The 15,841-nt window shown below is 40.6% G+C and overlaps 1 pseudogene; it reads right to left on the bottom strand.

The window, feature by feature from the left end:
- Window positions 1-9,241: 9,241 nt before the first annotated feature.
- LOC101977892 (14-3-3 protein zeta/delta pseudogene) lies at window positions 9,242-11,016 on the bottom strand (annotated as a pseudogene).
- Window positions 11,017-15,841: the final 4,825 nt, after the last annotated feature.

The raw sequence follows: 15,841 nt of genomic DNA, 5'->3' as shown, positions 1-15,841 counted from the left end.
ACGTGCAGGCTCATAAAGAACACTTGAGCATCCATCCAGTCCCCAGAAATACCTGTTCCTCTGTTTTGTGTCTCCAGAATACAAGACTTGAGAAAGAAGGTGGGGCATATTTTTGGATAATGTTAGGAATGAAACTCAAAATGGTCCCTCCTGCTGGATGATCTGCAATCCTAGTGTCAGAGGTTTCCTGCCTTATGCTGGAAGCTTGTCAGCCTTTGGAGAACCCAGGCTTAGATCCACATGCAAGGGAGAGAGGAATTCCTTCAGCAGGAATTCTGGGCAGGAGGTAATGGGATTAAAGCATGTTTGTGGGGAGGAAAAAGGAGGAGAAAAAAGGAGCTGAGTCATCCAAAGACCAACTTGGTCTTGTCCACAATCTTGGCCAGAGATGGCTCCCAGTCCCGACACTGCTGGAACTTTGACTTTCTAAAGTGGTGTTTGGCCTACGAGAAGAGAAAGCTAGTCTGTTACCGTCTGGTTTATGAAGTTCACCCTCTAAGATTTACAAGTTCTGTGTGAAGACAATCCTCTCTCTCTCTTTTTTTTTTTTTGCTAATTGTGATTTTTTTAATCTTGATTTCTTTTCAACTATATATAAAAAATGCTTTATGCAAGAGGGAATTGCACATTTCTTATTCACATAGCATCCCTGGGCACAGAGTGAACATTCAATAAATATGTAAGCAATATACATGAACTGCTGTATTTTTCCATCTCTAACACTCAGGAGGAAAACCAGTTCTGAAGCTTGACCACCCATTGTGACAAGTAACACTTCCTTTGTTTTGTTCTTAAAAAAGAAATTGGTATTGCAAGATTCAAAGAATAGTTGATTGGATTCTAAGTGGTTTTCAATATTTTTCTTCCTCATTTTTATTTTTAAAGTAGTGAAATTATTTTATCAAAGGAAGTTTTACTTGGAACATTAATGTTTAAAACATCATAAGCCAGGCTGCTTAGTCCACAGTGGGGTGGGCTCCCTGTCACTTCCTTGATAAGGAGGCTTGGAAGTGTCGGAATCCCAGTACCCCTGGGAACAGGAGCCCCCCTGGTCCTTCCAGTCCCAGTGCTCTCTGCTATTTCCTTTTACAGAATACCCACAGGTGTCTAGAGAGATGCATTCACCTTCTCCCTCATGGTAGAGTTTTTGCACTCCTCAAAATGCTTCTTATTAATCTAACCCTATTCTTTAAAATGCTTCATCTCGATGTAGAAAGGAAATTTTAGTCAGTTAACCTATTCTTAAAATATGGCCATATTTTTTTTGTTATTGTTGTTTTTTTTTCTGGATAGGTAGAAATTGGATAGACCTAATTTCTTTTTAGAATAGTTTTAAGTTCATAAGAAAATTGTACAGAGATTTCCCACATGCTTTCTGCTCCACTTGCATAGCCTGCCCCGATGTCAAGATCCCTGCCAGACAGGTGCTTCCCTTATGGTTGCAGAACCTACACCAACGTTTAGGTTCTTGTCACTCCAAAGTCCGTAGATGACTTTAAGGTTCAAGCTTGGCATCGCACCTTTTGGACAATTGTAGAATGAAATGCTTCCACTGGTACAATATTATGCAGGGTAGTTTCACTGCCTTAAAAATCCTCGGTGCTCCTATTCTTCTTTCCCTCCCTTTAATCTCAGGCAACCACTGATTGTTTTATAATGTCCGCAGTTTTGTCCTTTTAAAATGTCATAGGCTGGATTCACACAGTATGTGGAATTTTCAGATTGATTTCTTTCACTTTGTAAAATGCATTTACATTTCCCCCAAGTCTTTTTATGACTGGATAGCTAATATCTTTTAGCTCTGAATAACATTCGATTGTGAGATGTACCATCCATTCATCTACTGAAGGACATCTTGGTTGCTTCCCAGTTTTGACAATTATTAGTAAACATCCACGTGCAGGTTTTTGTGTAGATTGTGTAGACATACGTTTTCAATTCATTTGTGTGACTACCAAGGTGTGTGATTGATGGATTGTATAGGAGTATGCTCAGTTTTTTACATACTTAAAAATTTATTTTTTATTTTTTATTCTCATTTGTTATATATGAGAGTAGAATGCATTACAATTCATATTATACATATAGAGCACAATTTTCGTACACAAAATATATTCACACCACTTGTGTCTTCATACATGTACTTAGGGTAATGATGTCCATCTCATTCCACCATCATTTCTAACCCCATTCCTCTTTCCTTCCCCTACCACCCCTTTGCCCAATATAGAGTTCACCTATTTCTCTCATGTTCTCCCTCACTACCCCACTATGAAACAGCCTGAAGCTGGTTGTTTTAATGAATCTTAATAATAGCCATCATTTATCAAGTGGTTAGTATGTACCCAATACTCTTAAATCACTTCATGAACTAGATTTATTTTTAAGGCCATGTTTGTTGAGATATAATTTATATATGGTACAATTTGCCTTATTTAGTTTTATAGTTATATGAATTTTGACAACACAAATATAAAAAATAACAACATATATATGGATATATAGTATTACAGTCAAGATATAGAATATGTTACCTTGTTCTCCTTTACTTCTTTTTTTTAAATAGAGAAATTAATTTTAATATATTTTCATTTAACACAGTGGATTACCATCATAATTTGCAAAGAAAATAATTGGTAATAATATATTTCATGTTAATTTTGTTTATCCAAGTAATTCTTTGGAATCTAATGTTTATTTAACACATAGCAAACCTGAATTCAGACTAGACACATTTCAAATACTCAGTAGCTTCATGTAACCAATGGCTGCCATATTGGCTGCATTCTCCATCTGAATTTTAAAGGCTGCAAGAGAGAAAAATAAGATTACCTATAAGAGAAGACCAATTTGGATCTCAGATTTTTCAACCCAAATTCTCAGGAGATCCTGAAACAAACCAAGCTTTAAAAGATAATTAATGCCAACTAAGAACCTTATATCCAGAAAATTAAGCTTCAAATTTGATGATGAAATAAAAATCTTCCATGATAAACAAAAACTAAAAGAATTTACAGCAAGAAAGCCTGCACTACAGCACATTTTTGGCAAAATATTCCACCAGGAGGAAATGAAAAACAACAATGAAAAACTGCAAAGGGAAGAACTACAATAAAGGAAAAGTCAACCAAAGGAGAAACTAAGTCAAGCTAAATACCCAAAATAAGCAAAAATGAATGGTAATACAATTCATATGTCTTTCAACCCTTTTTGGTAAATTTTTACACATAAGAATTTTAACTACAATATCATCTAATTTTTCAAGTTTTTGTTTCTTTTGTATTTTTTTTGTTTTCCATTTCTCTTCACAAAGTTGCACCAATATTTTCTTCAAAAGTTTTAGCATTTTCCCCATACTTCTTATTGGTGCACTATGGTTGTACATAATGGTGGCTTTTGTTTTTATATATTAATACATGCCCACAATATAAAAATGGAATTTGGTCAATATCATTCCCCAGTATTTCCCCCCCTACCCTAGTCCCTTTCTCCTACTCTACTTATCTCCCTGAGATTTTCATGAGAATGTTCAGTGTCTAAGAAGGTACCTACTGCTGCCTACAGTGGCTGTGCCATTTTGAGTTCCCACCGACAGTGAATGAGAGTCTATGCCCCACATCCTTGTGAGTATTTGGTGGTGTCAGGTATTAGATTTCTACCATACTAATAGGTGTGTAGTGGTATCTCATTTTTATTTTATTTTGAAATTTCCTAGTAATGTGATATTGAGAATCTTCTCAGATGCTTATTGTCATCTGTGTATTTTCTTTGGTAAGGTGTCTGTTCAGATCTTTTGCCCGTTTTTAAATTGGTTCGTGCTTTTTCTTATTGTTGAGTTGTAAGAATTCTGTATGTATTTTGAGTAACTGTTACTTATTAGATGTCTTTTGAGAGTATTTTTTTCTCAGTTCATGGCTTGTCTTTTCATTCTCTTGATGTTGTTTTTTTGCAAAGTATAATTCAAAAATTTGTATCCAATATTGTCAGTTGTTTTCCTTGAAATGAGGAAATAGCTACTATTCTCCCAAGTTTAAATAACCAACTGCTTTGTCTGTTGTCATTATTTACTGTAAAAATAATGCTCTGTTGAAAGAGTGATTTGTTCAGCTTGAAATTCAAACAATTGCCTCAAATACTTTTCCTTGAAAAAACTATTGCATATTGGTACATGCTTCTCATGTAATCACACAGAGTAGGGGAATGAAGGGAAGGGAGCAGGATAGGAATGAATTAGACATAACTTTCCTATGTTCATATACAAATATACCAGCAATGAAATCCCACATCACGTACAACCACAAGAATGGGATCCTATTTAGAGTAAGTTCTATTCCATGCATATATATGTCAAAATGCACTCTACTGTCATGTATATCTAAAAACAACAACAACAAAAAAATGTGTGCTCAAGGTCAGAAAGGTCGAGACTTGATAATAACCTAGGATCTTAGCAAGGAAGTTCTCATGGAACCAGCAATCCTGTGATTTTGTCCAGAGTTTGAACTGTGTCTCATGTAGTCCATCCAGTGTCCATTCTGAAGGCAAGAGGTAAATGTGGCCCCTGATACTGCATTGCAATCGGCTTCTTTGTCTCTGAGGAAATCCTATTCATCAAACTTCAGATATGTTTTAAAGTGCCTCCCTTTCTTCCTCTGATTTCTAGCTCTCATTTTTTTCCCTCTGCACTTTGACTCGATTCTTATACTTGGTCTACTAGGCTATTAAATTAGGTCTCAGTGGAGCTGCCCATTCTCTTCTTTAATTCATATACTAAATTTAAAAATTCATAGCATTTTTCTGGAGGGGTTACTAAAATACAGTTAGACAGTAGGAGTAAGTTCTAGTGTTTTATAGGATAGTAAGGTGACTATAGTTTACAACAAACTATTATATATTTTAGAGGAGAGGAGTTTGAAGCCTTGGAGCACAAAACAAGGATGAGATGAACATGCTAATTTGATCATGGCCGAACATTATATACAAGGGTGAGTTGTCACACCACCCCATTAACGCACACGATGATTATGTGTCAATCAAAAAGAAAAAGTTACAGAGGGCAAGACTGCAAAAAACAAAAAGCATGTTTTGATGAGCCCCTGGAAGTCTCTTTCTGTTGTATTTTGTACTTTTCTTTGGTCTCCTTGTTATTCTCTTCTATTCCGGATGCTCATCTTTCTTCCAGAAGTTCTATTTCATTGAGATATGTTCTGGATGCTTCTTCAGTTCCTTATCTCTGGTTGCTGGGCCCTTTTTGATGTGCTCTTACTGTTTTCCTGTTGGCACGCTGGATTAATGTCTCCTTATTAGAAGGAACATCAAGGCAGATGGGGTGATATGAATAGGGCCCTGAAAATGCTATGTCACGCTAGATCAATGATCTCCTTCCCCTTGGATATTTCCTTGCTTATCTTAACCCTTTGGGAAAAAAGAGACTTAAGCAGGTTTGGAGTCAGAGGCTTTGTTTGCAGAGAAAACGAGACTCTGAGTAATGAAGCCCCTGCCTAGCATCCATCAAGGGATTGGAGGCGGAAATGAAGACAGGCCATCAATGTTGTGGTAGCATTATCAGCCATCTGTCAAACTCTTACCCAGAGCTAGGCATTGAGATAAACATTCCACTCACATGACTTTAATTAAAGTTTCTTACAAAACTAAGCAGTCAGGTGACTATCACACAGTACTGGCCCTGTGATGTGGGTACAATTATTATTCCCACTGGTAAATGAAGTGGGTGAACTCATGGAGGTAAGAAGGGGAGGAACTGAAATTTTAATTCAGGCCTCTGTCTTCAAAACCCCTGATTGTACGTAACTACTAAACTCCAGTGTCCTGGCATTTGTTCCTCTCTGGACAGAATGGAAATTGCTCTATTTCTCTGCTGCCCCTTAGCACCGTGTTCAGTGGATGGCTTCCACATTTAGAAAAATTCTTTGTATTTCCTTAGCACATGAGGTCAAGGCCACTCCTCCTCATCTCCTGTGCATTCTTCCCAGCACAATAGCCCAGCTATTATTGTTATTTTTAATTACTTTCATATTTAATGCTTAATCAAAGAGACTGGTGGGATGGATGGTGTTACCAGGTGATAGATTTTACACTTGCTTTTGCTTTGACCTTCACCGCCCCTTGCCCTTCTCATAGCTGATTCACACGCTGCTGTTTCCTTATTACCATGAAATCTGGGGGCAGAGCAACCCTATTTCTGGCTGCCATTAGCATTTTTATTTTGAAGACCATTGTGTGATGGGTGTGGTATCCTGAAAGCATCTCTTTGGGATTCAGGTGGTCTCTGCCAAAGGAGTTTCAGAGCGTGGTCTAATAAAGAGAGAAGAGGTGTGGGTTGGCTGAACCAATGAGTACATTCCAAGTCATCTCATTTTTTTTAACGTTGGTTTGTAGCCAGAATTATGTCTCTCTGTGGGAGGAGGGTGGAGAAGCAGCTAGGTACACCAGGTATCCGGATGGGGGCCCCAGCAGAGGCTGGATGGAAGGAAAAGGTCAGTTTATTCATATGTGTGGGACCAGTCAAGGCCAGGATGCCCTTCAGGATCCAGCTCAGCTGCTCTTAATAAAGAGTCATTCCTCCAATCATCTGGGGAGCTTGTAGGCTTCACCTCTTCAGATTCTATTTCAGAGGGTTGGGATGGTTCCTAGTATGTGAGGTCTGGAGATGCTGAAGCACATTTGTAGGTGAGCTGGGGTAGCAGCCACACCATCAAGAGGAGAAAAGGCCTGGGATTTATGGTCATTGATGTCTGAAGTCAGAGATGCAGAATTGATTAAATGAGATGATCCATGTAAAGTGATTAGCATTGGGCTAGTGCTCAGTGAACGACAATGATGACTGTCACCAGATCAGGAGTGGAGGGTAATCCCAGAACACAAACAGGAAGTGGGGTCAGGTGCACAGAGGGTCAGAGTCAGGTTATGAAGCTAGTCAGAGTCAGGCATGATGGAGAAAGCTGGGGTGTCAGATGTCCAAGTTGGAACAACAGAGAGAGAGAGAAACGGCTCCCCAAGAGTGATCAAGATCCTCTGTGCCTGACTCTGCTGCAGGCCCAGCTTTTCCTCTGTGTTCCTATGAGTTCAGTCTTACTAGTTTCTTTCCTTATTTCACCAGTACCTTCAAGATCCAGGCATTACAGGAAATCCACTCCCTCGTTTTGTACTAAGGCAGATTTTCTATTTCCAGGGTAACTAACATGTGCATGACTTTCCTTCCTGCCTGGGCCCCTAGTGGACCCTTTCTGGCAACTCTGCACAGAGAAATGAGATGAAGATTGAGTCAGATGAGGGAGGGAGGTCAAGGAAGAACTCTGCAGTAGGCGGGTGGGGACCCTCCATGATTAATGACATGTGTCTCTCTTGCCCGACAGAGTCACATCTTTCATTTAGCTCTGAGTGACCCCATCACTAAGTTATTTAATTGCTTCACTTGCCAAGCTGAAATAGATTCATCACTGAAGTTTGGAAAATGAGATAACTTGACAAGGAAGCTGTCTTCCCTGTCGGGGAGCCAGCCAGTGGCATTAAACATGGTAGCGGAGGGCTGGGGTGGACGCCTGGGCTGGCGCTGGCTGACAGTGTCCTCACCAGGCCCCAGCTGTGGGCTGAGCTATAAATACATTTAAACATCCTGCCTGGCTCTAGGCGCACATTGAGTCTGCAATTTTTTTGGTCAAAGTGATCATCTTTAAGAATGACAACTATGTTCATTTGCTTACACGGGAAAATGAAAATTTAAGAATTTTTCTGTAGCAGATATTTACTGGCTTGCCCCCAAGTGGGACTGAATCCAATTTCCCTTTTGCCTGCTGGGAAACACAGTTTCACCACACACGCAGTTCTGCTGAGCTGATACTCGTGAAGAAGTATTTTATTTCACTTTCATTGGTGCTTTCCTGATGGCAGTGAGGTTGATCTTCTTTTATATGCTAAATGGACAACTGTCATTTCCTCTTTGAATGGCTTGCTTATGTCTTTGGCCTGTTTTTCTACTTGTACTCTTTTTGAATTCCTTTTAGAAATTCTGTAGCTAACCATTGAATATTTCTTCCCGTCCAGCCTTTGACTTTTAACTTTATATGTGGTCTCTATTCTTTTTTTTTCTCCATCATCAATATTTATCGAGCATTTACAGTGTACTAGGCACAAAAGAACATACAGAAAACATTGTCCCTTGAGGAGCTTACATTCTAAAAGGGGGGAAAAATACAACTCTTTTAAAATGGAATTTTTGTTTGGTGTTTTCTGTAAAGTACTGAGGAAATATTCTGCAGGGTGATCTTTGGGTATAAGTTAGCCCCATCATTATTTAAAGAGAGGAAGAGGAAAGACTTTATTTTATTTTATTTTTTTTTAAGATAGAGTGAGAGGAGAGAGAGAGAGAGAGAGAGAGAGAGAGAGAGAGAGAGAGAGAGAGAGAGAGAGAATTTTTCAATATTTATTTTTTAGTTTTTGGCGGACACAACATCTTTGTTTGTATGTGGTGCTGAGGATCGAACCCGGGACGCACGCATGCCGCTTGAGCCACATCCCCAGCCCCGAGGAAAGATTTTAAAGGCAGACAATGACAAACCATTCAGGATTGGTAGGGTTTACAGGGAGATAAACAGAATCTCATCAACTAAAGAGAAATGTGCTGCAGTAAAAAGGATGTGGGAAATAGTTGGTGGGATACAAGCTCAGGAAGCAGAGTGGGTATCTTAGAGATTGAGTGGAGCCAGAAAGATCATGCAGCCTTTTCCCAAGTACACAGCCACCAAATAGGAATGGTTGGTGACAAGACAGAAGGCTAAAAAAGAAAGATAATCTTGTGCACCTGACAGAGGATCAAAATTGAAGGCAAGCCATAGAATATCAAGAAATTCTTAAAAACCAAAATGATTTGGAAGCACAAAACTTTCAGTTAATGCTACCCAATGTCATGATGGGTCAAGAACATTGTGGCTTCCTAAGTTAGAAAATGCCATATACCAAAATTTTGAATGGAACACAATACTTTTTTCCAATCAATCTCACCCTCCCCCAGAAAACAAATTTTTTCCCATTTTTTTTTTGGGGGGGAGGAAAGGGAACATGGGACATGGTTGAGAATGGTAATTATATTAGTAGTATTCTTGTTATAAATTTTGCATTTAAACTTGGTAAAAGCCCCTTAGCTGCCAAGAGGGAATAAGGAATACATTTCCAAGAATTACAATTTACTTTAGAGAAGTTTCAAAACCAAAAGACTATGATTTACATGAAAAGCTGTAGAGAAAGTAGTTGAAACGTCCATTCATAAAACTTTTATTCCACTTACATGAACTTAATACACGGGTTTTTAACAATTATGCTTGGATTGTTCATGAAAATTCCATAAGACATTAAACAAAGCTAACCATCATCTCAAGTTACTTCCCTATTAACTATTTTTACAGCACATGCATATTAGGCAAATATAAAAAAAATCACAAAAGCAAAAAACAAATTAAAAGAAAGTATAAATACAAGGGGTTTGTTTTGTTTACTGCTGTGCTTGATATACATGAAGTAATGGGTATCAAGCAATTCATTTTTACTGCATCTTTACTTTTATATTTGTTCTCAGGTTGCCTAAAACATTTAAATACAAATAAAATGTGTAGCAAAAATAATGAAAGCAAACAGCAGGTAACTTTATAAATAATGGAATGTGAACCATTTCTGTCCTTATCCAGAGTAAATTGGGTCAAAACTTTATCTAAAGGAGTACTTCTGCAGCTGTAGTCAAAGTTGTGCACACTGAGATTGACTATAGGAAACACATGATTCATACATGTAGGATCCATGGGATATCTGTTTCTACTACAGCCTTGTAAGTGCTCCAAGCCTTAAAGTACCCACAATAACTACATCTGTGACTGGAACCAATGATCCTTTTATTCCCCACCAGGACAAACCAATATGTAGGCAGTTTTCTTTGCTTAGACATAGAAGCAGTTTTAACACTGGCCCTTGTGAAGCCACAATGTACCTAAAGTACTATGACAAACATTTATAACTCGTATAAAAATTCCACATCTCCATATTGGTCATCTCAAGATGAAAACAGATAACTCCCTAAATGTTAACTGGCTCTACTCCCCTAATATTAAACATAAAAACCGCATGGGAAATATAGAAATTCAAATAGAAGTAACATAAACCTGTCATAAATCGTAAACAAAAAACTATTTGTGGGACAGCATGGATGACAAATGGTCTACCGTGTAAATTTTAGAATAGAGGCAGACAAAAGTTGGAAGGGCGTTAATTTTCCCCTCCTTCTCCTGCTTCAGCTTTATCTCCTTGGGTATCTGATGTCCACAATGTCAAGTTGTCTCAGTAATTGCATTATTAGCGTGCTGTCTTTGTATAATTCTTCACTTAATGTATCAAGTTCAGCAATGGCTTCATCAAAAGCTGTCTTTGCAAGAGAGCAAGCTTTCTCTGGGGAGTTCAGAATCTCATAGTAGAACACAGAGAAGTTAAGGGCCAGACCTAATCTGATAGGATGTATTGGCTGCATTTCCTTTTTGCTGATTTCAAAAACTTCTTGGTATGTTTGTTGTGACTGATCCGCAATCCCTTTCTTATTATGACCAGCAGAAACCTCAGCCATGTAATGGTAATAGTCTGTTTTCATTTTCAAATAGAAGACTTTGGTCTCTGCTTGTGAAGCATTGGGGAATCAAGAATTTGTCCAAAAGAGAAAGTACATCATTGCAGTTATCTCTTAGCTCAGTCTCCATTTTCTCTCTGTATTCTCAAGCCATCTGCTGCTTTTTCTCAGCACCTTCCGTCTTTTGCTCAGTACTTGAGACGACCCTCCAAGATGACCTATGGGCTCCTACAACATTTTAATAAGCAACTGAAAGAAGATTGGTCTCCTCATTAGACAATTCAGCTCCTTGCTCAGTTACAGACTTCATGCAGGCTGCCATGTCATCATATCGCTCAGCCTGTTAGGCCAGTTTGGCCTTCTGCACCAGCTCATTTTTATCCATGACTGGATGTTCTGTGCCTGGAGTGGGTGCTGGCGGAAGGACAGGGGCTCAGTAGTCTCTGGGCGGTGGCAGAAGCTGAGACTCTGTCTGTGGTCTCTATTCTAAAACAGTTTTAAATTCTAATCAAGTCAAATTTATCAGTTTGGGCTGGGGTTGTGGATCAGTGGTAGAGCACTCACTTAGCTTCCATCAGGCCCTGGGTTTAATCCTCAGCACCACATAAAAATAAAATAAAGGTATTGTGTCCACCTATAACAACAACAACAACAAATATGTACATATTTATCAGTCTTTCCCTTTTGGCTTTGGCTTTTTGTGGCTTGGATTTGAAGGCCTCTCAGATTCCTAGAGACATTCTTTTATATTTTCTTGCAATACTTTAAAAATATTGCCTGATATCACCATTTTATTGATGTTATCCATCTCTCAGGTTATTTTTTTTTCCTGAAGTGGTGTGAAGTAGGAATTTAAATTAATCTCCCCTGAGATGCCCAGGCAACACTTGCCCGGACCAGTTAAGACTAGTTCCCTCCCACCCCGTCCTACCATTGCATTGACTGAAATGTCTACCATATACTAAATGCCATGGAAACCTTGTCCTGTTTCTGGACTTTGTGTTCGCTTTCATTTATATATTTGTGATTGATTTTCTAGGAAGTGCTCTTTTGATCGCAAAAGCTCTAGAATATTTGAGATCTGTAGGGCCAGTTCCACATGTCTTATTCTTTTTCAGACTTTTCTTAGCTCTTCTTGTGTCTATAAATTTTAGAATGAGCATCAGTTTTGATGATTGTTGGTTTTTTTTTTTTTTTTTTTTACATTTTCTTTTTTAAAATTTTTGTGGTTCTGGGGATTAAACCCAGGGAGCTCTACCACTGAGCCCCATCCCCAGCCCTTTTTATTTTTTATTTTGAGACGAGTTATGTTAAGTTGCTAAGGCTGGCCTCGAACTATGATTCTCCTGCCTCAGCCTCCAGTGCTACTCTTTTAAAGAGACTCACCAGTGGGATTGGCTGGTGACTTGCTGCCCAGGAGAGGGCCACTGTGCCCGATGCTGTTTCCTTGCCTCCATCCTCTTCCCAGTTTAATCTTTATTTTCCTTTCTCTTCCCTTTTTAAGTTTATCTCCTTATGGACATTGCCATCTTGTTTTCGTTTTCATTAGTTTTCTTGGGGGAAGTGGGCAGAGGCCTAGATTGGAAATCAGAAAATTGAAGTTTCAGTCCGAGCTGTGTCACCATCTAGCTGTGTGAAGCTGGTGGTGCTCTCTCCTCTGTGGGTTTTAGTTTCTTTTTCTCTGAAATGAAAGGATGGGACAGACACACTTCGACATCCCTTCTACCTTTCCCTCTTCTTTCAGTCTTCATCCTCCTCTTCTTCCACCTCCTTAAACTCATCCATTCACAAGTCATAAAAAAAAAAACCTCTCCATCCCTGCCCACCCCTTCCCCCTCTCAACCATGCTGACCAGGGGTTGCAGCTACATGGCTGGCAGAAGACACCTGGACTCCACGTTTCCAGGCTGCTCAACCGAACAGGCCCAGGGAGCCTCTGGCGGCTGCAGTGGTGAGAGTTAATTGTTCCAACAGGTGGATCTGCCGCTGCCCTTGGCAGAGTCCTGCTGCAGGCACAGAGGACCTATCTGCTCTGCTCTCCAGTGGGATTAGCTGACAACTTACTGCCCAGGTAACTACCACCTGTCAGCACGAGGCCTCCATGTGAAACCGAAGCAAATGGCGAGGGTGTATTTGCCTTGTCCAGCTGCTGTGCTTGCTTTCTTAACTGCTAATGGGTACAGTTAGAGGGCTAATGAGGCAATAGATACTCTTCCAGGCAATTAAACTCAGTGGAAGTGTTGGATCAGATGGTCTCTGAGTGCTCATTTGTCTAGAGGGATATGCTAATAGGAAGTCCCTTTCCCTCCCTCATTTGAATTTACCAAGGCCCTGCGAGAAAGGATTTGGCTCCGGGGAGGTTTGTGCTATACTTGATGTGGCCTGTGTGGCTTCATAGGTTTTGTTCAGGTTCTAGAAATTTCCAGGATGGCAGGATGGTTCACAACTAGGCCTTACTGGGCATTGCTCCTGAGAGCAGGAAACAGCCAAGGTCACTGCACAAACTATCCGTGTGGCTCATAGCCAATGATTGCTAATATGGGTATCTGAAAGTGTAGCGCTTTGCCTCAATCTGGGGCAACTCAGGAGAAATGTCCATAATGTAGAGCTCTCTGTAGGGTGAGCAGAGGCCTATTTGCAGCTGTTTTAGGTCAGCTTCTCCCTCAGCCCAATCTTGTCTTCTCATTTCCTTACAGGTACTCACTCATCCAAGGAACAGCCCCCCAAGACCTTCTGCATGTGACTGTCTCAGAATTATTCTAGGGACCCTAATTTGAGAATCGCACACTGCATTATCACTAACAGCAGCTCCCATCTCTGGACCTTGAGGCAGTGTCGGATACAGAGCACACACTTAACCATATATGGAGTGAATAAGTGAATGAAGACAAAAATTGGGTAATGATAAGGGAGAAGTTCAGAAATGTGTTTTGTTCCAGCACTTCTCAGTCATCTCAAAGTGGAGTGGAAGGCCCCATAAACTCAATGTTAAGGCAATTACTGGGCCAGTGTAGAAAATGACTTTGGGGACTGTAAGGTTAGGATGATACAGACGCTTCTTATGATGTTGCCTGGAATGCTTGTGATTTGTTGGGTCAGTCTTGGGAGGTGACCTCTGACCCACAGGGTACGGATGTTCCCTTAGCTTTTGCTGGTTTCTCGCCCAGGAACTCATTCCAATTTCATGAGCTGGACTGCAGGGTTGTTCAGGATTGTTCTTGGACAGATTTACATTCCTCTGGATCTTCCTCCTCCTTCCTGCAAAGCCCTGAGGTCTGCTAATACCACTACCTTGATGACTTCCTCATGGTAGGCTGCTGCCCTGCCAGGTACTGGCCAAAGCTCCTGGGGGCTTTGAGCTTGGCCCTTCTTCCTTCAACATAAATCAACAGTAAAGAGGTGGCCCATTCACATCTTCCAAGAATCCAGAGTGTGGCAGGCTCAGGGCCGTCCCTGGGAGAGAAAATAGGGATCCTAGGAGGGTCCTATCAGGGCTGCCACTGTCCTGCAGGGGAGAAGAATGATTTCTGACCTTTCACACCTTTTGTTTATCTTTTTCCCCCACACCTTTTTACAAACCTTTAGTTTCCACAGCCACAAAATGTCTCATTAAGTCTTTTATTTTTTCTTAAACAACTCCAGACTCTTTTCAGGTGGAATATCTGTCTGATTCCTGAGCTCTAGCATCTCCCAGAGGAAATGACAATAAAGTGAAAACATTTGTTGAGTGTTGTTTATATAGTGAATGAAGTGCTTTTTGGTCTTTAGTTATTTAATCATGCCAGCACTCCCAGGAGGCATTACCAAGGCCCATTCTGCAGTGGAGGATACTGACGTCGAGGAAGCTCAAGTACTTATTGAGAATAAAGAAGTGGAAGGCCCAGCAAGGTTGAGGAAGTGGCCCAAGATAATACAGCAAGTGGCAGGGGTGGTGTGTGAACCACCTGGCTGGAGTCCACCCTCTGGTGACTAAATGATATCGCCCCCCGGAGAGTAGTTGTGACATGCTGCAAAAGGCACTGGGCCATCTGGCTATAACCTCAACTCTGCCACCCAGTTCTGGGCATGCTCAGGAGAGTTGCCCAACTCCTCTTGGCCTGCATGAAAAGAAGGGCATTTGTCCAGATGGCCTCTGGGATTCCTTCCAGCTGGAGGATTCTAGAGGCCCTCTTGGTTGTCTTCTCTACAAGTCCACCTGCCTCTCTTTCCCTATCTTCCCACTCTTGACGACACTGGTGGTGTTTGAGCACCAAGAGGTAATGTTTCTTGTTATAAGAAAAACGTTAAGAACTCCTCTAGTTTAGAGAAAGGAAGGAAGATGGCTGTGGTTGGTGCTAGCTTGTGAAATACATTTATTTCAGGTAGGATTGTTCAAGTCAGCACATTGCTCTAAAATTTCCAGCAAGCGAAAACAAAACAAAACAAAAATTTGGTACCAGGGATTAAACTCAGGGTCACTCAACCACTGACCAGATCTCTAGTCCTGGTTTGTATTTAAGGTGGGTTCTTACATACCATCCTCTCCTGCCATACTGCAAGGAAGTAAGGCGTGGACATCGTCCACCAGACCCTCTAAGGCCAAGACAGCTGTTGCTCTTTTAATGACTCTGCCTGATGTCAGGTGACATTAACTAGAATGTCCATCCTAAGTCTGTGACTGTCCTAAAAATTTCCTTTAAAGGGCAATACAATCAAGAGGGCTGCAGCTGCAGCTTGTTGCCTGTGGAATGAGGCCTGGACACTGGGATGGCCAGAGGACTGTGGTGTTACGGGGGAACAGGCAGCGTCCTCCGGCTTCCAGCCTCTGTCTCAGCTGGGCTGTCACCCAGGGAGTGGTGACAGCTTTGGCCAAAGATGTTGCTCTCTCTTTTAAACCATAAATACTTAGATGGTACCAGTCATTTGCTCCTTAACCCTTAGAGGATAGAGTTACACCATCCTTTGTAGGCAGTCAGATGGGTTTTCTTAGCAGAAACCAGAGAATTTCTCAGTTCTCTTTTTGGTAAAAGTGGTTGCGAAGCTCTGTGTCCATTATCTTTGCTCCTTTTTCCTTTCACCTGCTTTTGAATTCACTCCCATGGGGTGCTCTCTCTGTCTTCTCTTCTCTTCTCTTCTCTTCTCTTCTCTTCTCTTCTCTTCTCTTCTCTTCTCTTCTCTTCTCTTCTCTCTCTCTCTCTCTCTCTCCACCCACCCCCGCCATGGATTTGTTTTTCTCAAT

Source organism: Ictidomys tridecemlineatus, chromosome 10 (genome assembly GCF_052094955.1).
Source record: "Ictidomys tridecemlineatus isolate mIctTri1 chromosome 10, mIctTri1.hap1, whole genome shotgun sequence".
Classification (NCBI taxonomy): domain Eukaryota; kingdom Metazoa; phylum Chordata; class Mammalia; order Rodentia; family Sciuridae; genus Ictidomys; species Ictidomys tridecemlineatus.
Note: the sequence above shows the minus strand (reverse complement) of the source record. Positions and strands in the feature narration are given on the sequence as shown.